Source organism: Triturus cristatus, chromosome 8 (genome assembly GCF_964204655.1).
Source record: "Triturus cristatus chromosome 8, aTriCri1.1, whole genome shotgun sequence".
NCBI classification, from domain to species: domain Eukaryota; kingdom Metazoa; phylum Chordata; class Amphibia; order Caudata; family Salamandridae; genus Triturus; species Triturus cristatus.
The window spans coordinates 1288253262-1288278824 of record NC_140591.1 but is presented as its reverse complement, the minus strand read 5'-3'; the positions used below and the strand labels follow the sequence as shown (position 1 = coordinate 1288278824).

The following is a 25563-nucleotide window of genomic DNA, read 5'->3' as shown; positions in this document are numbered from 1 at the left end:
ACGCGGACTTTGACCCCGCATACATTTTCTCCGCAAGTTCACTTACCCCGCATGCCATAACTCCGCATTTTTTGACTCCGCATGTGCATTTAAAACGCATGCCTTTACAATGCAAATCGTTGTAAAGGTATGTATGGAAAATCAACAGGCGGAGTAAAAAAATAAGATTTTGGGCGGCGATCCACGTCGTTGTGAGGAAACAGGTTTTTCCGTTTCCTCACATCGACGTGCACCGCCCCTCACAGAAAGACGACGTGATGCAGGAAGCAGAAGGCGAGAAAAACAATGAGGAGAGAGAGGTAAGGGGGAATGGGAATGGGGTGGGCGTTAAGTTTGTTTTAGGAGTTAGGTAGTGTATGTGCAGTGTAGGGTTGTGTTTGTGTAGTGTAGGGTAGTGTTTTAGGGTTTAGGGTAGTATTAGTGCAGTGTAGGGTAGTGTTTGTGTAGTGTAGGGTAGTGTTATAGGGTTTAGGGTAGTGTTAGTGTAGTGTAGTGTAGGGAAGTGTTTGTGTAGTGTAGGGTAGTTTTTTAGGGTTTAGGGTAGTGTTAGTGTAGTGTAGTGTAGTGTATGTGTAGTGTAGGGTAGTGCTTTAGAGGTTTAGGGTAGTGTTTTAGGGTTTAAGTTTGTGGTGTAAGTGGAGTGTAGGGTAGTGTTTGTGTAGTGTAGGTTAGTGTTAGTGTAGTCTCACTTACCTGTAAACCTTTTACTAGGAGTATACCTTTACCACACATGCCTTTGCGTTGTAATGGCATGCGTGGTAAAAGTATAGTCATGGTAAAAGTTTGCATTATTATAAAATGCGGGGTGATAGAATTTGCGTTATAAAAATGTCGTGATGACGGTATGCGGAGTGATGGTTAGTGGAGTAACGTGATATATTCTACCTGCATTGCAGACAGGATTGTTTTTGTAAAGATATTTCCCCTTGCTTTACCTCACCTGGGGAGGCTTAGTATTTTGACACATTCCCAGGTCCACCAGTAATAGTAAATCTGGGAATGCTCCAAAATCCATGGGTGGATGTGTGGGAACACCCGAGCTCCACCCGTGGAACTCTGCCCTGGGGCAGAGGAATGCATCCCAGCGATTTGTGCTGCATTGTGTTACTATAGATTTATCAAGACATGCATGGCTATGCAAGATGGCCGTGCATGGCTTCATTTATCTGACTTAGTAGTTGTGTCACCCTTGCGCCCCATTATGTAGCACAAGGGTGACACAAATCATTGATAAATATGCCCTCTACAATTCAAACAGAAAGTCAATGAAATGTTAACTTAACATTTATTAAGATAGGAAGACTGAACAGAATTTTAACAAGGATTGTATGTCCACAGATGTCAGCAAGTAGTTACTCTTTGGAAATTATACTACCAGCTTACTGCGACATCCCCCCCCCCCCCCAAAAAAAATAAAAAAATATATATATATATATATATATATATATATATATATATATATATATATATATATATATATATTCACTGAAAAAACCATAGGTTTCACACATGTTATAGTTAGCGGAAATTTTACTGATAAAAAACCAGTGAAATTCCCCCGTTATAGTTAGCGCAGGCAACTATAACTCACGCGACCGCAATCCTCTGCTGATGCTAATACTGTATTTAGACACTTATTTGCCCATGTCTTCTTCCATACATTTTTAGCTATACATATATTACAAATATTTTTTTTTCATAAAGACACATATGTCATCAGCAGAAGATTGCAGTCGCGTGAGTTATAGTTGCCTGCGCTAACTATAACGGGGGAATTTCACTGGTTTTTTATCAGTAAAATTTCCGCTAACTATAACATGTGTGAAACCTATGGTTTTTTCAGTGAATTTGCAAGGTTTTTTAAATGCTAATTCCTAACTATAACGTGTGTGAAACCTATGGTTTTTTCAGTGAATTAGTACGGTTTTTTAAATGCTAAGTTTTTTTCCCTTATAATAAGCCCTGTACATTTGGTGGCCTTCGGCCACCAAAAGCACAGGGGGTGGGGTAAGTGTGGATAGTGTTTTTTGCCCTTAACATAAGCCCTGTGCTTTTGGTGGCCTTCGGCCACCAAAAGCACAGGGGGTGGGGTAAGTGTGGATAGTGTTTTTTTTATTTTTATTTTTTTACCGTACGCTTACGGTAAGCGTACGGTAAGCGTACCCCGCGAAATTGCCGAAAAAAAAATAAAACCGTTTTTGCACTTGGGGGATGTTTGGGGACTCCCTCAACATGACTATGTGGGAGGGAGTTGTCAAAACAGCCCCTTTACATGTTTTTGGGCTTGATATTTTAAAAATCACTCTCAGTGCGAGAGACAAAATGGCGGCCGCCGCTTCCTGGTTTCGGCCGATTCGAATGTTTACTAAGATCTAAGAGCCAATCAGAATCGCGCTCGCGCACGCCACCGTACGCTTACCGTAAGCGTACGGTAAGCGTACCGTAAGCTGGCTCAGATATATATATTGATTTAAAGGCTATTTTCTCAGAATCTACTGAACAGATTTACACCAAACCTACAAAAGGCACTTCCTTGACCTAGGGACTACCTCTCTGCCAAATTTTGAGTAATTCTGTTCAGCCGTTCGGGCTGTAGCTCGTTCTAAAGGTCCTATGGAAAAATGCATGGGAAAAACGCGTTTTGGGACCCCCCTTTTATCTCAGCCCCCGCTTGACGGATCCCCCCGAGACTTTCAGGGTAGGAGCGGAGCGTAGCGCCCCACCTATTTCGAAAAATTTGCGAGGATTCGTCGACCGGCGCCAAAGTTATTCAAAATAGAATGTTGAGGTTTTCCTATGGAAACGTGGTCCTAACTATAACTACCTACTGGCTATCGCCAGTAGGTAATATATATATATATATATATATATATATATATATATATTTTTTTTATTTTTTTATTTTTTTATTTTAAAGCTCCAGGTTCCCCTGTCATGAAAAACGCACTCGAAGTGTTGATGTGTCATTCCTTTATGACGTTCAATGTTTCCCAGTGCCAAAGGAAATTACAGCGTGTTGAAATTTTGCCTTACCCGTTTCAAAGCTGGTTCGCTTCTTCATCAGAGGCTCGACATCATGCAAGCGGACACACCCACATTCTTTGTCCTAATCCCACCCCCTCTTACAGGCAAAGCATTCTGGGATCTGTAGTGTGTCCGCTATTACACCCTGGATGGGCGCATGTCTTCATTGAACACCGTCCTTGATTAAGGCCCTCCGATGGGTCCTAGCGTCAGGGAACATCATGCGCTCACCAGCAAAGTCCCACAAGTGTGACTGGGTAAATATTCCGCCCGTGGCCCCCCAGTTATCGGGGTGGTCCATTCTCCCGCGGCAAAGGATGCGTTAGGCAAACTTTCGACATGCTGTAATTTCCTTTGGCGCTGGGAAACATTGAACCTCATTAAGGAATGACACATCAACACTTCGAGTGCGTTTTTCATGAGATGGGAACCTGGAGCTTCAAAAAAAAAAAAAAAATATATATATATATATATATATATATATATATATATATATATATATATATATATATATATGTCCCCACAATAAACCAATGGTGCGCTCTCAGTAACCAAGGAAGGCAAAGTCCGGGATAGTGTCAAAAAGAGGTGTTTATTCCTCACAACGCGTTTCAACTCGTTGCAGAGTCTTGTTCTATCTATATAGATAGATAGATAGATAGATAGATAGATAGATAGATAGATAGATAGATAGATAGATAGATAGATAGATAGATAGATAGATAGATAGATAGATAGATAGATATCAATTAGACTACATTCCCCCAGTATAAAAAAAAACATTATGCATGCACTTGTATGTTTTCTACCTGAATATTTCTATTTTAGTGTCTGTGGTTTGCATATTATATTGCTTCAATATTATACACCAAATATCGAGAGAGTTTTCAGGACAGGTCTGCTGATTGAGTTCCTTTTCTAAAAATGCGAGTGCTATTTTTCCAACCACACTCTCTGCATCACTGTGTCTAGTTCTCTAGAGCCCTTGTCTCTTCCTGGAAAAAACACTGTTCTGTCACACACAACATCTTCTTTATTAGGTCAGAAGAAAACCATAATTAGATCACACTGCTTTAATGCCTTGAGGGGCTAACATCGAAAATGAACTGGATAATGTAGTTGTTGAGCTCTTTGCTTATCCTTTGCTGTGTGAACCACTGCAAAGTTACAGCTGACACAACAGCATAAACAGAGAATACATTTAAAAAAATGCTCTTCCTACGTCATTGTTTGTGGTTTGGTTGTAAGTTACTCTTAAATGGTGTTGTGGATCTAAATTACAACATTCCTTCTTTGGTTTATGATCTTTGGGATAGTATTAACATTCCCACAAATATTCCAGGACTTTAGTTAAAATGATAAATGAAAACCGTGGGATATTTTGTGTAAAGCTTTGATTGCAACAAATATTTTAAGATTAGAGTTACAATTCTAAATTCATGGCTCATCAATCCAGTTCAGTTCAGTTCATGGTTAGTTGATCAAGTCAAGAAAGCAGTGAAGGATTAGTTTGGCACACGGTCTCAAGACATGCTGACACTTGGCTCTGCCAGAGGCCATGGAGCAATCAATATTTCGAGTAATGCCAGACAAATATGCTGATTTGGGGTGCAGGGCAGAAGCAGTTCATTGTATTGCAGATGGCCAGGCCTTTGACGATGCTTCTGTTCTGAAGAGATATTGGCAGACCCAAGCACATCCTACTCGCAGCAACACTGCTACTTGTGGATGCACGTAAGGAATTAAAGATGATGCCAGCAACTTGTGCTGAGGTCATGAAGCAATAGATTAGCAATCATTAAAGACATATATAAATATAGTGAAAATACTAATGTATGACTCACTAAAGAAATTCTAATTTGATTGTAGAAATGCTGAAAGTTCAAAGTGTGCTCGATCATTTTTGCAAAATTCACTGGCTTTTTAACAGCAGTCACTCGTATCTATTGGCTTGGGGTATTTATGGGAGAACTCTTTAGGGGGCTCTATCCCTTCAAAGGGAATCTTAAAAAAATTCTATTGGGCAAAAATATTGTCTAATGAAGCCCACAATGCTGCAAGTGCTACTTTGACAGATGAGTTTCTGAATTTTGAATTGGGCTGTGTTTATGAGCAGTTTTGGGATACTATCACAGACCCGTTGGATAGAAAGCTTTATTTCCAGTTTAAAGTAGGCACCCTACAGTTAAAATCACGTACTTCTACATGGATGGCATTTGATTTTACCGTTTGCCCAATGTGTGATGCCCCTAAGGAAACAGTTTTTCATGATTTTTTCACCTGACCTGCATATGACCGTGCACGTTCTGTCTGGCTGCCCTCTCTTTGTAGGCAGCTAGGCACCAGAAACTATGGCGCCTCCCTTCGCATACTCAAATCTGACTGTTGTCCATTGTATGCTTGTGTGGTTGCCAAATTTCTGGGTGCTATGTGGTTGACTCGGCGGAAGGTCTCTTCCTTGCACCTGTGACAAACTGTTTTTCATATGTTTGCTCCAAGTCTTATCCATTTTATTTTGTTGCCAAACGATTGTGTTGGCTCGGCTTTATAAATTTGTGGGGTCTGATGTGTATCTCTTATGAACTGTTGTTTTTAATGTATTTGCTTCATTATATTGTTAAATCCTCTGTTTCAAATATTCATTTTAACTGTATGTAAACTGTAATATTTTTTGTGCATACTTTTATGGCTGTGATAGCCGAAATAAAGTTATATTGAATTGAATTGAAGTGTGCTCGATCTTAAATTTGATAGGAAGGTACTATGTTAAAGATATTGAAAATCGCCTTTCTTTTGCATTTTCTGTGGGAAATATATAAATTATTCTTCCCAGAATGTCGAAGGAAATAGAATCAAATTAGAAAACATATATAATGTGAAAATATTAAAAATTATTCTTCCTCTACATTGTCTGGAGATTTTACAAGTAGAATACAGTATAAACCTCTGCAAACAATTCTTGACTGTATGGTAGCAGTCAATGAAACATAATGCAAAAGCAAGATAGTAATTCATTTGGCCTGAGAAAAGTAATTGTGACCATTCTATACCAAAGTATTTTGATACAGATGTTATCAACATTAAAAATTGAATAGGCGATTTCTAGGTCTTTATCTTTTATAACGATTTTCACCAGAGTTGCAGGCTCAATGTTAACGAGATCGAGTTCTGAATAGCAGTTTCAGCGGAAGACATCAATTCTATGTTTGAGAACAATTAGTAAATCACCTGTGTGTCTTTTGCTTTCTCGTTCTACCTGCGCCGGGTATGCCAAGATGTGGGTCTCGGGCTCACTGTGCCACTGGATTCAAGCTAGCTTAGCTGATGAAGGGTGATGCCCCAAAACCGGTCCCAGGATGCTTGTTTCTGGTCCAGGGAAGACCTGGCTTGGCAGTTCGGTATGGACTGGTCCCATGAGGCACAGGGTAAAGACTGATTTGTATATAGCTTGGTCTGAACTGGGGTGGCATGGTGAGCAAAAGAACGATGGATTTAACCCAGATCTATTGACTGTGGGAGAATGTTTGATTTGCTCTGCATTCTGTCCATCATCTGAGTTTGTGTTCATCCCTACACCGTGTGGCAGGCACCTCATGGTGCCTGCCTTAAGATGCAGGGAGGAACAGGGGACACTACAGGGGGCACCATAGGTGTCTTCTTGCCCCCAAACCAGACTCCGCTGGCTGAAGGGGGCCCTGCTAGGGGCCCCGAAAGTCACTTTCTTATAGAATTTCCGTGTTGGAAAGCCTGGCATGGAAACCCTGACAGAAAAAGACATCATAATCTGGATGGCGTAAAATGCCATCTATCACGATTACGCGCCCGTTCTGACTGCAGACAAGCTCCTTGAGCCTGTCGGAAGCCAGACGGAATGGTCAGCTGGTTTCAAAACCGACAGCCTCCATTTTAATGAGGTTGTCGGTTTTTAAACCACAATGAGGCTCGAAAAGCCTCTGCACTGCGTTCGGAAGCTTTCCGAGCCTCATCGTAATGAGGCCCTTATGTGCCATTATTTTATCCCTTTAAAAATTTATGCATTGTTCTGCAGTGTCAAAATCAATAGGTGTTGCAGTGGAACGCCCACAGCAACACCCACTGCCCACCCCTTACACGCTAAGCTTAGCGTGAAAGGCTGCCTTATTTACAAGGTAGCGTTAAGCCACGTTAAATGGCTTAATGCTACCTTGTAAATAAAGCAAAACCCCTATCGCCACCACAACGTCTTAAATAGTGATGCGGTGAGGGCACTAGGGGCTTGTAAATAAGACCTGAGTGTTATTTCAAAGGGCTATTTTTACGGAAAGATGTTCATTGCATTTTTCATCTCCGTGACAGGTGCTCTTGACTTTGTAGACTTGCTCCACATTGTTGCACACTACGTCTCATTGAATCAGTAAACTGCAAAACATAATGTAAAGCTCTTGCATCGGATATATTTGAGTCAATCATGTTTGTGCTAGGACAGCGTTCGTGTCAATCAGCCAGGATGCAATTATTTGAATTGAACCATTGCGGGTTTCTAAGGTAAATAGAGTCCTGAAAAATCAATCGATTTGAGATAGGCCTCTAACTGACTGATATAACAGTAATGCTTATAACTTGTTTTATTTAGCGCTTTGTTTCGCAGTTCTGCCATTTCTAAGAGCTAGAAGTAACAGTTTTTTCTATTACTAAACTTAACGGTATTTAAGTTGCAGAGCTCAGAAGAATGGAGGCAGGCCAGCTTGCTGACAACACCCAGGTGTTGACAAATACTTCTAGTGTAGTAACCTGTGCCTGATGTAGTAACACCCATTCCCATACCAGAATGTGAAGTTTGTAGACTGACTGGTTTGGGAACAGATGGGTAGTTTTCTATGAGATTTATGTAATAAAAGATTGCATCGCACATTACTCATTTGTGGATTCGTAAAGTTGCCTGCCTAATGATTATTTATATACGTCTCTATTTGCAACACCATGTGAGTGGTTTGGAAGGTATTGTATTGTAATTGCATTTATACAGCACTTACTATCCCTGGCGAGGCGTCAAAGCGCTTAATGTAGGGTGGAGGCCTGCAAGAGATGGCAGAACTCCGTCCCTGCATGTGCATTCCCAAATGTAAAACATTTTTTAAAGCAGCACATGGACATTAAGGGGATACGTGATGTTTAAAAAAAATCCTGTTTAAGAAAACATTGGGGAGCAACCATTGGTCCTCAGGACTGCCACTGTCTCCCCTAGAGTTTGCCCGACATGATTCAGAACAGCTTAAAATCCGTTACCACTCAGTTTGGTGGTCTGTAACTAAGCAATGGTTCGTACATGCAACTGCAGTCACAAACCATTGATACATACTTCTACAACTCATAAATAGGACGAAGACACTTCATGCAGATTTTGTCCCAGAAGAATAAGTGCCCAGGTTCATTGTTTAACTCAGAAGCCCATGCCATCCTCTTCATTACTATCCTTTTCCCTTTATCGCACTCTTCTTGCACGTTCTGTTTCATTCCCAACTTTCTGTCTTTGTCACCATTTCTTCTTCGGTATTTCCCACTTTTTCCCTTTCTCTCTTTTAGTCTTGATAAATGTCTAATGGTAAAAAATAAGTCCCAGTCTGCAAAACTTTATGCCTGTGGGTTCCACCTGCAACCACCATTTCAAATTAAACACAGGGGCCACCCTTTTCATGCCTCCTATTTCCACTTCAGAATGGACTGCAAAAGCACTTTAATGTGTCAGAAAAGCTATTTAGACTCTTTAAAAAGTCTTTTGTGCATCTTCTGCAGCCCTTTGGCAACCACACGCTGTGTTTTTGTGAGTGGTAGGTTTTGAGACACAAAATACTTTATACATCAGGCACACTATTCACCAAATGAACCACCTTGTAATGTGATCTAAAAGTAGGGAGTAGCTGTAAAATCACAGGTCAGTTAACATAGAGACACAAAAACAATAAATCAGAATGGAAGAACAAAATCTAGTTTTTAGGCACTGGCTATTTGGACAGCCATCCCGAGTTTCAGTTCCATACGTTATATTGCGCATGATCAAAATCTCACCCAATGCCAGGATATTGCAAAGGCACCAATGGAATGTGTTGATTTGTTGCAGACATAATGCAAATTTTGCTACTTTGAATAATTTGTGGAAACGGTGCATTATTTATTGTTGTTTACAATGTAGTCCTCATGCTGGCTTTTCCAGAGGGGAGGAAACTGAATACACATTGATGACATTTCACAAAATAATATTTTACTCCCAAATGGATGTAATTCTACTATTGCTGTGCTCTATTGATGTGTGGAATGGCACTTTCTGCCACTGATGTTTTGTGGATTTGGAATAAGTTAATAAAGCTGAAAGTTACATTTCTGTTTGTGTGATGTGTGTAGTCAACGCTTCAAATGTGTAACGTAATCAAACAACTTTAGGAATGGAAGATGCACCCATGGCACACTCGGGCAATTGCTGAGGGAGTGAGAATATAGTAGCCAAGGGTACATAATGCAAATGGTGGTCCATCCCACAAATAATTAAATTCCTCCACTGGTTCGGTGATTCATAAAACAGTAGTGTATATTTTTTGTTGTGTTCCCCACAAGAAAAGTACAGCTGGTCTAGCCCAGAATTATTCACCAACATTACCTGTTCAAGGGTGAGGAAACCAATATGTCTTTTCAGCATTTCCCATAGAAGAAAACACTGCATTTTTGCAAATGCAGGGAAGAGATTTTTCACCTTGTTCTTTAACCCCTTCAGTGCCCATGACGAGCTGGACTCGTCATGGGCTGCGGTGGCGCTGTGCCCATGACGAGTCCAGCTCGTCATGAACTCCGCCCGCTAATGGAAGGCGCGGCACTGGGCGGGGAAAGGGGGGAGAATGCAAGGGGTTAATGTTTTGACATGGGAAGCCAAAGTAAATAAACAATAGCATAAGATATAGTCTGAAACCTGCGGTAGCCATGATTTCCTAACTGTTAATGTTTGACTCGCACATGTAAGGTCACTGATGGTCAGTGTCTGTGATTCTAACTGATCATGATATCTTGTGCAGTACTAGTTACAGCAGAATGTTTCTTGATACTCGGGAGCTAATTTTCTAACTCGTGTTCACATCAAGAGATAACTTTTCACACCATCCCCACTCATTTGGGGAATGCTGCCATACCATTTGCTCAGTTATAATGAATTCAATCCTGCACTTAACAGGAGTAAATCTCAGACCATTTTCAGAGTGATCATAGGCCAATAATATGGCGTTATGATAGTGTCATATATTACCTGTGAGGACAGAGATTTTCAAGTGTACATTTAACTTTTTGAATAAAAATGTATGATTTTCATGGGTATGTAGCTGAATTGGCTTTTCTACAATGAAAACTTATTTTATGTGAACATGCAATAAAAATGCTTAACATCCTATTGTACAATTTCAGGATGCTTAGTGATGCGTATTTTTCAATTACTTGCTAGCACACTTTCTCAAAACCCCAACACAAACAATGAGAAGTGGCTCATTTAGGATGCACTGGGTGAAACACCACCTTTTTACCGCCCGTATTAAAGAATAATAATAGTATTTGAGAGTCTGGTCATCGACCTTACCTATTTGCTCCACATGCCTTGTTGTTGTGCATTGCATAAATGAGAGGTGATTGTGGGATAGTAATCATTCTTCATGCAGTGTGCATGCAGAAAATCCTGCAGACCTGCCTCATTGAGTGGCGATGTAAACACTAGCCCTTGCACAGTCAACCCTCCTCACACTTAATCCCTCCCTCATCTGCTGATTGACAAAGGAAGCAGGGATCTTGGTTAAAAATACAGACGCTGACTATCGTGACAGATTCTGCTAGTCCCTGTTACTGCATTGTTCGTGTTGAAACCAAGCATGTGGCCAGAGCTGGAGGAGGATTGAAGGGCTAGCTGCATATAAGCAGGGGTGAGATGAAGAAAAGTCTATATGTGTGACTGTGTGTGTTTGAATGTAAGAGCATGTGAATGAGTGTCAGTGTGTGTGTATGTTTGTGTTTCTGACTGGTGAGGGTCAACAAGGTGAGGACTCACCCGTGATTAATAGTTGAGATTGTGGAAGCTATTTACCACTTTCCGGCTATCCCTAACATGAAAATAGCCCATCCTTGACTTCCTATAGAGAGCTTTCTTGGCGACGTTCTAGCTACCCTAGCATTATAGTGCCCCATTCTTGACATATAATGGGCATTTTTAACATAATTTTAACTATTCATTAAGTAATAGGGGCATGTCCTTGCCATGTCATGAGCATTCTTGAAGAAATTCTGGTTGTCCCTCACTTAATAAAGACACATCCTTACCATACAGTAGTTTTTCACCGCAAAATTGTGGCCATACCTGGGATATACTCAGCATTTTGGTTAACACTGGCAAAATAGTGAACTATCATCAACATATTGTTGACCATCCTGGCTATATATATTTTATCTCCACCATTATAGTGACCTATCCTTGAACATTATTGGAAAAATGTCTGTCTCTGACACTGGGGGCCCTTCTTTGACATATTGTGGATGCTTTTGACATAATTGTGGCCATATGGTACAAAATGTTGGTGGACAAAACTACCATATGTTTCGGTCCCTGTTATTTGATAATATTGACAAATGGGTGTGAAAGATAGAATCTGTCAATGTGTGACAGTAGAGCATGCACATTTGTGATGGAAAGGACATCTAGTGTAGGAAGGTGGGTTATTAGTAGGTGCAGGTAGGTATCTACAACTAGTAATAATACCACAATCATAAATAAGGTGCAGTCAAGTCTCAGTAAATTAATCCCTGCTCATCCCTTGATAGCTTGGCAGACGAGCAGCAAGGCTTAGCTTAGGAAAGAGGTGTATATAGCATTTAATATCACCAAAACAGTAAATAAGTAAAAGACAAAACATAAAAATACAATACAAATTTATAGAAATAGAGAATACTTGTATCTTTAAAATAACAAACATCCAATGTAGGGAAGTTGAGATAGAAATTTTTGAAGAATAAACTGTAATGTAGTGGCTAAAAGCACAAAGCGCCAACCGTGGACATCTGGTCGTCTAGCGTGTGTGAGATTTCCAGGTCAAATCTGAAATCTCAAGCTGACTGCGATGGAGTGCAGGTTGGATACAGTCCTAGGTATGTCCTGCTGAAGTTCACCTTCTCAGAATTGTGCCAAGAGTTCAGTTCACAGATCCGAACTTCACCTGTAGCAAGGAGAGCGTTACTGGTGGTGGTTGGTGGGACGAGGATTGCCACTTGATGTCACAGGTGGATGAGCTGGTTTCTCATGGTCGTGAGTGCTGAAAAAGGCTGTCTAAAGAGATGAACTTGCACCTGCTCATGCTGATCCTTTGTATGAGCAGAGTCTTCTAGCACTGGCCAAGGGTCCAGAAGCTCTGGATTGCCACTTGAGACTCAATATCCCACAATGCACCTGTGAAATCCAGGAAAATCCAGGTGACATTTGTCAGCTGGAGTAGTCCTCTCTTTGGGCTGTTGCAGGTAGTTTCTTCTGAATTTTTCTACCTGGGGCTGCTCTAGGAGTCAACTCCTTATCCTTCAAGCCAGGCACAGTCCTTTCTTGTTTGGATCCTTGGGAGTGCAACAGGTGCAGTTCTTCTGAGTGCAAGCCTTCTATGATGCAGTCTAAGGGTCCAGCAGTGCAGTCCTTCTTCTCCAGATGTTTCAGGCAGGGTTCTGAGGTGCTCTTGCAGCTCTCTCATATTTATCCCCCATTCTGGGAATGCAAGCGGGGGGTGACCCCAATCAATGGGGTTCAGATTGCCACTGTCTGCCATGACAAGTTCTTGGAAAGTGTGGCATACCTTTGTCCCAGAATGAACATTTCTCAAAAAATCTAAATGGAAAAAGTTTCTCCCTGGAGTGCAGGTCTGGCTAACCCAAACCACAGCTGTGGCTAGCTTTTCTCTACACTACCCTTCCAGCCCCTCTTCTAATATAATTAGAAGCTCCCATCTGACTGGAAATTAAGGAAATGGCAGCTGGCCTGGGTCCTAGGACATTTGTGCTTCTACCTTTGAATTCAATTTATCTGCCTAGCCCCCTTTCTCTCCTTGGCTTCTCTTAGGAAGCACATCTCCTCCCACAAAATGGCTGTATTGATGCAGGCTCCAGGACTCTTCACACCTACTCAGGGAGCAGCTTGGTGCAGGCTGGCCAATCGGAAGAGGCTGCTACAAGGCTGTTTTAGGTAACTTAAGGAAAGTAAGTTCTAAAACAAAACAGGACACAGCACAACGATACAGTAAAAACAGAACACAAGAACCACAGAACAACATAACCACATCACCATCCAGCACTACAGTTCTAAAATATAGTAGCACAAAAACAACAACACACACAACCACTACAGCAAAGTACCACCCAACAAGTATGTTCTCAAATTCTTGTCACACATTTTCTAAATCCAGAATCCTGTTTTCATTATATACTGGTAAAAAAGTGTTTGGAGCAAGCATTGGCTTATCTTACCACCAAGGACATTAAATAGGGTTGGTTAAAAATGTTTTGTGATCTAGCTTATAATTTCCATATTAGTTCATTTAAAAATGATCAGTATTTGACCATTTTGGTTGCATTAACATAGTGGTCAATACTGAATTTTAATGTTATTAATTAAGAGAAGTTAATTCCAGTTTCATTAGGTGGGACCAGAAAATGGTGCATTCATTTATTTTGAAGTAAGATTTATTATTTTAATTTTAAAACATAGTTTTCTCTTAGTTGTTTGTGAAATTCAGTGTTACATTGGAACATAGTATTAAAATCACAATTCACTGCAGATAATTGCACATTTCTCTATAAAATAATGACCTCACATTGTGTGAACTTCTGTTGCCAATCTTGAAGTGGAGTATGTAAAGTGACTGTGCAAAACGATGATCCTGATTGTGACTGACTAAGTTTATTCCCATATGTGAGGTATTGCCTGTTGTAGCACACAGCCAAATGTAGCAAGCTCCTCACTCCAGAAACGTTTCTCACATAAATATGGGCAAGCAGCACTCAAAATTGGACCTAATAAATTATGTTGTTGGTTGTGTTAGATTGTATTGGATGTGATAATTATCGCAAACGAAGCAGGGACTTTGTTGTGCTTTGGGTAAAAGACTTTACTTGGAATATGTTCACCATTCTGCTTTTATGAGGAGGATGTGACTGTGCTACTATGGAATACTGTTCTGTTTCTCAGTAGCTTGGTGTGTGCTCTAAACTCCTAGTACGTGGAAGAGATATTATTTGGACGTGTTACACGTAAATGGGAATGTCTCAAAATCCATTTCCTATAGATATTCACAGACACAGATTCGGAGATTTTTGGATCATCTCACATGTTCAACATTCACCTTAATTTACTCAGAAATTGGTGTACTTGTTCAAAATCTGAAAAAGGGTGGAGAAACATTGTGGTAGGGTTCTGCAAGTGAAATTCACAACGTGTGTCTATGAGATGCTCCGGTCATCTCCACGGGCCCTCGTATCAGAGTGTAGTGGCATATAGGCATATAGCTATGATGTGCACTTGTTTATACATTTTCTACATTGTGTAAAATGGTGCATGAGCTGTAGACTGCACTGTCAGAAAGCATGGAGAGGTAACTACTCCTCTGCTTCCATATTTCAAGTCCTCTAATGTGCGAATGTATCTACCAGATGCACTCTTTTGAAAATGAAACTGCAGGTGAAATACAACAGTAGCAAAGGTGGAGGCTATATTGAAGGAAAAGAAATGGATGCCAGTAAACATTGACGGCAGCGCTCATGACTTTCATCATATGACGTATTGGTAGTAGAGCTGTACAACAAGGACTCATTCACAAAGATATTTGCATACCTCTGCTGAACTTAAGTGCATTGTTATCTATGGTTATGATTGCAAATTTTAATTCGTAAATTGATCTGCTTATGTTTACAACCACGCCATATGTTGATATGCAGTGGAAGCAGATCTCCTAAAAGGTTGTAGTGTGGCTGGACATGGGTGCCTGCCTTAATGGATAAACACAGCCATGTAAACACAGACATTTTGAAGGCAAATTCTTACTCTGGATACAATTAGAGATGTTATCCTGTCAATTGCCATAGGCAGTCCCTATTCAGTGTGGGATTGGTGACTATGGTTAATTTGTGCTGGAGGGCATCATTGGCATTTGTCTCAGGAGACACGGACTCTTTACTGCCTCCCTCACTGTCCTGGGCTGAGCAGCCGAAGACAGCACATTACTGCCTATTTTATCTTCAATGGGCATAGAAATGTCAGTTTTTTGTCACAGATTTCTCGCTCAAGGCAACAGAGGGCTTCGTGGCTGTTGAGAAGCAAATACATGATTTAAACTCCAGTCCTAGATGATTTAAAGAATGTTCAACATTCCTTGAAGGAGTTCAGAAGGTTTATTTGCTCATTTAATATTCTAACTCCAGCCCTGGAATATGTTCGTAAAAGTTAAATATTAGAAAAGCAAAGAGAAGACATTTTGCATTCCTGTGAGGTGCTCCCCTGAGGAGGGGGCTCAATGCAAAAAAACTAAAAATAGTTCCTTTCATCATTTCGTTGTATTGACAGCCCTACTTCCATTTCTTGAACAACAATGGAAATAAAAGTAGAACTATTGCTTTCGCTCACAGCCTGAGTGCATGTTGTCTGTCTTATTGTAAAAATACATCTTTTGTACATTTATATTGGTGTACCAACCTCTTTGAGTACTCTTGAAAAGCTAAAATAATACCTGCTTCCCAGGAGTATCTGTAGAATTCTCTGTGAATTCCCAAAGAACCATATTGTTCACTCAAAGATAGGCATCAGTCTATGGGATCAGATCACCAACTTTCTAAGGAAGCAGGCACTAATTCATATGGAATGACCTATAAAGACAAAACTTGTTAATTGAGAAATGTGTGAAGTGTTGCTGTAAGCTAGGACAAGAGGGACATTCAGCAGGCATTTTTAGGTTTCTTGACATTGACTGGCACTGTTTCATATATTTGGAGGTATGATAAGGCAGTGGTTATCTTAAGCACCGTTTACCACCATATTCCAAAAACAGAATACTGAAGGTATTTGACCAGAACATATATGCATGCTTTTAGTCTATCATCAACAGTAGTGGTGATAAGTGCTGTTGTTTTTTGTGCTGCTGTAGTTTTGTTTTGTATTATTTCAATGTGATTTGGTTGCAGCGACGGCCCGTATAGGGCATGTTACCGGGGCGGTGACATGGGGCAGAGGAGGGTCAGGGTGGGGGGTTGCAAAATGCGGCATACGGCCGTATGCAGGTAAGTTACGAAAAAAATAAAGAAATCGAATTTTGTTGCACACGCTGCATCGCATTTGGCGATGCTGCACGCGCAACGAAATTCGTTTTTTTTTCCGTAGCTTACCTGCAATCGGCCGTATGCCGCATTTTTCAACTCCCCACCCTGCCCCTCCTCTGCCCCACGTCACCGCCCCGGTAACACGCCCTATACGGGACGTCGCTGTTTGGTTGTACTACAATTTTTGTGTTCCGTTCTGTTTTGACTGTTTTGTTGTGATGCTAGTTTTTAATTTAGTTATGTTGCTTTGTGTATGTTTTTATGTTATGTTCTGTTGTTCACTAGGTCAACCAACGCTGCTACTTTTCCAGTGAAAAGCAGAGCATTCCTTGCAAGTTCAAGTGACAAGCAATCATTTGCAAATGTTTAAGGTGATGAAATATCATTTTGAGTTTGCATTTTGTCATACAGCCCTTTATCTCTTTTTTCATGCTCTTGCCCATTTAAATCTATACAGGTATTGTGTTTGCAATTATAATATTCAGACTAGTGCCAATGCCAACAGCCACTTATAATAAGTAGAGGCAGAGCTTAAATTCAGGGGGTGATTGCAGATGGGCCCACAGATACTCATTTTTTGGAGATACACACTTATTTTTCTTTAACATGCTTTGATCCAGAGCAAGAGGGAGAAAAACTCAAAAGGGGAGGAGTAGATGAAAGAAGGAAAAACAGTGACAAAGGGGAAAAGAAGGGATGAAGAAGAGCTTGCAAGAGTGAGGTAAAGAAGCAGGGAGTGTCTGGTGGTTTAAAGCACATGAGATGGATTCAAGACTACACATATTTGGTATTCCGCACCCTGACCTTCCATCGCACCTGTCCAAAACTTTGGGCCCGACACTTACAAAATAAGCAGTCTCTCAAATAAAGCTCACATTACAGGCGCGGAATAAAGGAATTGTTTTTCTATGGCTCACGGAAACGTTGTTTTCCTTTGCCTTTATTACCGCATTAGAATAGTTCAGGAATGGCATTAATGAAATACGATCAAGTAGTCCCTCCATATCTCCAACTATATTATTGTCTGCTCTGCGGCTGTGACCGGAAAACAATACTATACTACAAGGCATCATGGGAAAAGAAAGGTCTTCAATGACATCAATCTTAGTCAGTCTTTCTGAATTTCCCCCTTTTAGTATTTGTTGTAAAATGCATTGTAAGCCAGTAAAACATTAATTAAAACACTGCGATCTAACATAGCGTTTATTTGGGCGGCCTATAATTACAAAAATCTCTGCTAATAAGCTGCAGTCACGGTGATGGTTTTAAGACTGGGGACTGGCCGCGGAATCTTGCTTTATGTTTTTTATACTAACATTTTCAATCTGATCTCTGCGTGCCATTAGTAAATTCGGTTTAATGTGGCATGCCGTGGTCTCCTATTAACCACTCGTCTTTGAATCAAGATCCTCTCCTTCGGTTTAATGTGCTTCTCGGTGGTACCACTAAGTGCTTGCTCGCATCAAGGAGAACCCTTCCTGTATATGGTATCGCATTTGAATATAGATAGCAAGGTTAATGGCTTAGGCTGCTGGTATTTTTAGAAACCTCTCCAAAGCAGGATACCATTATCTGCTCTTTTCAGGCCGAGTTTAAGATTGCCTTGCAATGGCTTAGGGTGATAAATTCTTAATACTTTGCATTCTATAGCATCCTTTTAGCTAAGTATGATAATATGCTGAAAGGGTATTGATCGGAAAGTATTACAAATGACTACAAAGCAATAAACTATTAATGTTAACTAATGAATTATGTTTTAAAAACATAATTCCTTTCTTTAATGAGTGCAACGGATGCAGCATGTCATGCTGATCGATAAGAACTAGACGCGAAAATAATATCGCACATATTTTTGAAAAGTCACTTCATAATGGCTGGGTAGGGGCCTATTACAGTATAGGTTGGTTGGTGAGTGCTTTTTGTCCTGCTCTTCTGAAAAAACTCAGTGAATCATAAATGGTTGCTCCATAAACATGTTTACTGTTCTGCTGTTATCAGTCACTTTATAAATGTTGCTCATGGTATGCCGTGCCGCACTGCACCGGCACACGCCTGTTTTAAATATTATGGGCCTCATTTATGGGGATTTGGTGTAAGGTAGTGAAGCAAGTCGCGTTCTGCGCTGCCCCACGTCAAAGTGAAAGGACAGGAATCAACAGTTTTTATCCAATACAGTTCATCCCTGTCCTTTTCCTCTGCGCTGGCGCCAGGGCCGTTTCTAGGTGTTTTGCCGCCCTAGGCGAGAATTGAAAAATGCCGTCCCCTCCTTTTTACCCGTTTCAATGTCCATTGCTTAAACCCTTACAAAACATAAGTAGTATAGTTTAAAAAGACATCATCCCTGAACAAAGAGCAGCAGTACACATTTTATAAACTAAAATAAGGAAAAGAGCTGATAAGGATCACATTAAAAGTTTTCCATTCCAGTCATCAATCAGGCATTGCAGAACCTCCAGGAATGGTGCACTTCCACCCCCCGGGAAAAACAATGCTGTTCAAAGAATGACTAGTAATAGCGCTTCACATGCAAACTCTGTATAGTGGCACTAATGTGTTTAGGTGAGAATAACCACTCTGTAATGCTTTATTTTGTTATTTATTTTTCGTATTTTGCACCTATTTTTCTCTTGGCCCCGAGGCTGCACTTTGGGACAGAAAAATGTAAGAAAAAGAGGATATTTCCAACAAAAGTATTTCTTCCACCTTTGGATCCATTTCACAGGGGAACGAATGAAGGAAAGTAGAGGAAACAAAGGGTAAGAGACGTTTATTGAAGCTGGGATCGGGTGTTTTATGCGTTTAAGAGGCGGGTCTGTGAAAGATTCGGAGAGAGAAATGTAATGGACTGCACCTGAAGTGTAGTGAACACACCTGTTAGCTACATTAACCGCACAACCAGAGATGTCCCTGGGGCCTGTGGAGGAAAGGGCGGCAATGTGGATGAAACTTTCGATGTCCCAGCAGAGCAGTTACAGGAATCTGTTCAACTGAGGGTATTTCTTTGTCAAGGGCACCAATTGTATTTTTTGGACAGTTCTATATTGAAGAACTGGGCTTACCTTGTACCTTAGGTGTCGGTAACTAGCGCGTCCCTATTGTGAATGTTGAGGGAGAAGCAAGGGGCCAAGAGGGGGGCCCAGCCCAGCCTTGTCCGGCCGCAGAAGGGCCTGCTTTTGGCCCGGTTTTAACCCAGGCACTTCCCTGGGCGCGACGTGCGCCTGCGGAGCCTGGCGCACTAAACTGTGCTTGCCGGTCATTGGCACCTTCCTCCTCGGCTCGTTCTGACAGTTAGAGGCTGTAGTCCCTGAAGCGGCCTGTTTTGAGAAGCAAGTACGGCGGCAACAGGTGGAAGCATGGTTTTCAGCAAGTGAGGAGCTGCAAGAGAGAAACAGAAAGGAAGGGAATAAGAGGAAGAAAGAGAGGGGGCAGCTGACAGTGGTAGAGCAGGAAAAGTGGACACTTCAACCACTGATTTTACCTTAATACACCTGCTTTGCACCTAGGGACTCCCACGCGCAACAGAAGCAGGCTGCAGGCTAGGTCAACCAGTCCTTGCCTTGACGTTCCTGACTCCGCCTCTCTCTCAAGCTCCAGACGACAGCACTCCGAGTCTACTGCGCGCCCGCGCCAAGGCAAATGCAGGGATTCAAAAGTGTAAAAAAAAACGATGACAGGCCTGCCCCTCATGAGATCATTGGTCCATTATCTCAGGGTCCTGTCCAGAAACAAGAAACAGGTCATCATGAATAGCACGTTCGCGCTATGAATGATTGGCGGCCTAGATTGTTACAGACATGGCTTTGCGTGGCCTCATAGATATGATTTTGTAGTTTGTGCCACTGGAGCATCACGGAAAGTGATGGTATGGAGGCGCCAGCGGCTCATAAATATGCCCCTATTCCTATATTGCTTCATGTATTACAAAACCCTTTTCATTTGTCTTCAGTAGATTTCTGGGTCTGTTTTAGAAAGTCGATTTTAGTAATGGATATTTGCTTTTATTATCCCTTGTTAAGTTTTTTAGGTCAATTGCATACTTGGGTATTTGTTTTCCAAAATGTACCTTTCTGAACAGCTGTTTTCTATTTGAAAATATGTAGTAACAATAGCGCCACCAGTCCAACCAAATCCCAGCGTGAAATAAGGCATTGCTCAGTAAAGATATACTTTACTTATTGCCATGTCATGGCTCAGGACATCACATTCCCTGTGAGCTCACAGTGTTTACAGAGAGTTGTATTCTTCCTTCTTTGGCCTTATTGTCTCTGTAAAAGTTAATCAAAATAAAACAAGTTCCATGCCAGAGTCACACGAGTCATTTACTATTTTTGTGTGTTAGTATTTTAATGGGGGTTGTATTTTTTTATCGGTAGGTTTTGTATTGCGAGCAAAAATACAGAGCATATGGATTTTGCACAGTGCCCAAGAATTAATGCAAACTGATCTGCCCCAGATTGCCCCCATCTGTCGGCATTTTTTTCATTTTGTGGTACGCCTTTCTGAGTGAAAAAGTACAAACACCTGTTCTATGAGCCTATATAACATCTTGAATACAGTAACTCGAAAACGAGAATAATATGGATTTAACACTCATGAGTTTTTGTCTTATGGAACAGTAGAAGGAATTGATTTGTTGGAACAGCAACAAAAAATACACAACAGAGACTAGTGTGGGAAACCTATGGAGTGCTGCACTACCCTTAAGGCTTCGGCATGTCACCAATGATTTCTTCTGAATACAATTTATTCATTTTATCATTTTGTATTCTGATGTTGTTTGCTGTGCAGAAATCTTCTATTTAATAAGGTTAAATACAAAGGGTCCTATTTATAAAGGCATTTGGAGTAAGTAAGTAGGTCTCTTGTAGTTCTTTTACATCGTCTTACATGCCTTTGTGAATTGGCCCTAAAACATCAAATATGGTAATAAAATGGGATTATTTTTGGGAATAATCATATACACTTAGTATAAATAGCAACAACGCTACCCTCTTTGGCACTTTCACTTATATGGAGTTGCACATTTCAGGTCGATGACAAAGGCATTCAAATGTACTTACAGCAGTACTCCTTTAGCACTGGTTCCCTATACTCATTAATACTATTGTGAATCATCCCCAGACTCTTTGCTTTAAAACTGTTCCCCCATGAAAGTATTTGGTAGCTTTAGATTCTGAAGAAAGAAGCTGTTTTTATAAAACAGAGATAATTCATTCATTAACAACTTTCTTGTGGCATGGTTCTGCTTAGGGTGGTATGTGTAGAATCTCGTTAACGAATGCAGCAAAAAAATATCTCCAGAAGTATATATGCGTTTCACATATTCTGAAGGTCACTGTGGCAATTAAAGAGCTACAAAATTATCATTTCAGTTTCCCTGCATGCCCCTGGCTTCTAATGCAAACTGATCAAATCCCCAACTTCCACCGGCAGGCATTTTTAAAGCCACCATTCTTTGGTGAGGCCTGCGAATGAAACGAATTTATTGCAAACATCTTTGTAGATCACTGTCCTACCGACGGAGATTTGACATATTTTGGAATTATTCAGCCTGGAATCCCTTTCATCTAGTTTGTATACAATTCCAACCATGGGTGAAACACCTACTTGCTTAAAGCAGGTCTATGTGCAGCATACGATTGCTAATGACTGCATAGAACAAGACTGTACACATTATTTCCAAGGAAGTCCTGGGAAAGTAACTCTGCCATTCCTGGGGCTTATTCTAATTACTGTGTTGATAGAATGAATATACTTTACGGGACTCTCATTGGTGTGTGAGTGTGGTTTACCTGCTCAAAATGTGTGCAGTTGGGTCCGTTCTTGATTTTAATAGCCTGATTAGGATGACATCTTTATTTGAAGAGTTTTGAAGAGTTTTATATAGGTCTGGCTAGACCCGTGGGTATCAGAGCGCTTTACTTGAAGATCGTTGCGTTACAAGTTATAAATTGCATCAGTTCCCAGAGCATAGTAAAACATAGGCAAAAAATAATGTTATAGTAGTTCCTCGAAGGGAGGGGGAGGAAGGAGATACGGCGGGGAGACGGGGAGAACTGTGCCCAATGTCCAGCTGGGTAGGTGACGGCCGAGGGGGAAAACAAGGGCCGATCTCCTCTATAGCTGTATAGCAGCTCCACCGGGCATCAGCCATAGTGGACATCATTGTGCCTGCATTTTGTTTTAGAAGATCGCTAAAATCAAACTGAATATCCCCTCACCATCCTCTCAACCTCCTCCCTTTTCCTCTCCCCCTCTGTCCTCTTCTCTTACCCATTTCCTCCCCATCTCGAAAGAATCCTTTCTGATTCTGCTCATGAAGGTTAAATCGGGCTCTCCTGCCGACTGTGGACCGGCCCGTATCTTAAGGGAGCTATTTGCTGGCTCCCCCGATCCCCCTCTGCTTTTCTTGAATTCTTCTATTTCTCAGGGAATAGTGCCGTCTCAATTTAAATCAGCTACGGTCATCCCTATCCTAAAGAAACCTGGGTCTGACCCTACCCTCCCTGCTAATTTTAGGCCCATCTCCCTGCTTCCGTATCTAGGTAAGATCCTCGAGAGCCACATTACCTCTTGCCTGTCAACATATATCGAGGATAACCATCTTTTAGCTTCCCATCAAGCTGGCTTCCGCCCGGTTCACTCGACCGAAACGGTGGTCCTCTCTGTCCTAGACGAGCTCAAGAGTCAGGCGGATTCCAACTGCCCCCAAGCCTTGGTGCTTCTTGACCTGTCCGCCGCCTTTGACACGGTCGACCATTCCATCCTTCTCGATCGTGTCAGGGCGGCGGGCATTCAGGGCACCGCCTTCTCTTGGCTAGCGTCATTCCTCCAAGGCCGGTCGCAGGCTGTCCAGCTCTCTAGTTTCTCTGCCCCGCCGCGCACGGTGTCTTGTGGGGTCCCCCAGGGTTCTTCCCTTTCCCCTCTCCTTTTTAACCTTTACATTTACCCTCTCATTGTTTCTTTGCTCAATATGGAGGTCTCCGTGTATAATTACACGGACGACCTCCAGTTAATATTTGATCTCTCTTCCTTCACCAATTCCCTCCTCAAATTTCAAACCACACTTGTTTTTATCTCTGACTGAATGAGTTTAAACCACCTTAAACTCAACCCGGACAAAATGGAGCTGATCCTGACTGGTGGGTCCTCTAGCCCTTGGTCTTCTGCCTTTTGGCCCCCCAGCCTTGGCTCCCCCCCGACCCCCTCTGCTTCAGTCAGAACCCTCGGCATTAAAATCAGCCAGGACCTGTCTATGCGCCCTCAGGTCAGCTCCGTTGTCTCTTCCTGGTTTCTATCCCTCCGGATTATCCCTAAGATTTCTCGTTTCTTTTCCCTTGATGCCCTTAAAATCATTATTTTAGCCATGGTTCTTTCTCGTTTGGATTATGGCAACTGTCTCTATGTCGGTGTTCCCGCTTATGAGCTGCGGCGTCTCCAGACCATCCAGAATCAGGCGGCTCACCTTATTCACCAGCTCCCGAAATTTCATCACTCTCTGCCCCTTCTTAAATCCCTACATTGGCTTCCCATTCTGTACCGCACCCTTTTTAGAATGGGATGCATAGTTTTCATGGCTCGTGCCCGCACAGTCCCTCTTTTTATCAACTCATTGGTCTCCCATTACACCCCTAGTCGTACACTCCGTTCTTCTAGTCAGGCCCTCCTCACTGTTCCTCGTTTCTGTAAGTCCAGAGCAGGTGGTACTAGGTTCTCTGTCCTCCCCCCCCCCTTTCTGGAACGATCTTCCATTCTCTATCAGATCTATTGCCACCTACTCACACTTCAGGAAGGCACTCAAGACTCACTTGTTTGCCCGAGCGTTTCCCTTCCACTGACCCCCCTTGCCTTCCCCTCTGCTCCGCATAATCTACTAGCGCCAGGAAACCGCTTAGTCACAGTGCGCTCTATAAATATTTTCAACTTCAACTTCACTGATAAGTGGTGGGGAATGAGGGAATTCACTTCAGAGTGGCCACAAAAATGTGTAATTGCGTATATTGCTTTTTGCTTTGAATTTAGTGTTTATGACCTGAATTGTCCCTGGCGAAGCTTTCCATCAAAACCTAGGAGGACACCAAAATGACTTTAATAAACAAGCATTCTTTCTTAACCCCTTCGCTGCGGCGGGAATTCCGCCGCAGCGCTGGGGTGTGCGGGGGGGGCAGCGCGGTGGCGCTGTGCTCATGACGGAGCCACTCCGTCATGAGCCACGGTTGAGCTGTGCTCATGACGGAGCGGTTCCGTCATGACTCCGCCCAGTTGCGTTGTCCCCCCGCACAGGCGGGGAAACAGCACCGCGTGGGCGGAGCAGCCGCCAACGGTCGTGGCATGACGGAACCGCTCCGTTATGAGCACACGGCAACCGTGGCTCATGACGGAGCGGTTCCGTCATGAGCGGGGAAGGGGTTAATATGGTTTCAGAACAGAACAACATTCCATAATGTTGTTGTCCAAGTCAGGTTTATAATTAATGAAGCTAAAAAGCTTGGTGCACTGCTAGACATAAAGTACCAAAGTAAATGTTGTATGCTGTGACAAAACTCTGGTGCTATGAAAACGACAGAATTCGACTGTTGTTGTTCACAAAAATGTGAAATGGAGAATAAAAATGGTTACAACACTGAAGCATTAAGATGTATTGCTTAATTCTTCTCTGTACATTCATAAAAAGCTGACTGTTTGGAGGCAAAAGTCCAAAGCTGAACTGCCCATCTACCTCTCTGCCATTTCTGGTGGGATGCAGGCTAGGGAGCTGCTTTCAGAGCAGGATGCGCTGCCGTGACCCAAGCATGCCCCCAAGACCCATTCTAGTGCTGCTCTCCAGTACTGCGGGCTGCCTTGAACAGTTTTGCCAAGACTAATTTTGATTTACAGCCAGCCTTGGAAAATACAAAAAACCAGTATGCAAATATTCACTGAGGACCTCTACTAAACCTGTGCCTAGTTGTTTCTACTACCGGTAAACTGAAGCCAGCTTCTGCTGGTTTAAGCAGCAGTTATCAGTCAATCTGACCAACAGTTATATTATGTGAGTATGTATCTGGTTGCAGTCTCAAATTAGGGTGTTCTCTTCTGGGGTAGATTGAGGAAATGGCATAGAAGGTTAAAGCTCTACTGGAATATACACGATGGCAACATCAGCTAATGTTCTTATATCTTCAGCCATTGGTTCTAGTTTGCATCACTACCTCTGAC

At 41.9% G+C, this 25563-nt stretch overlaps 1 protein-coding gene across 3 annotated transcripts in view; it reads left to right on the top strand.

The window, feature by feature from the left end:
• Positions 1–25563, top strand: part of CADM2 (cell adhesion molecule 2) — a 1670972-nt gene that overhangs the window by 38954 nt on the left and 1606455 nt on the right. The gene's annotated exons all lie outside the window — the stretch shown is intronic.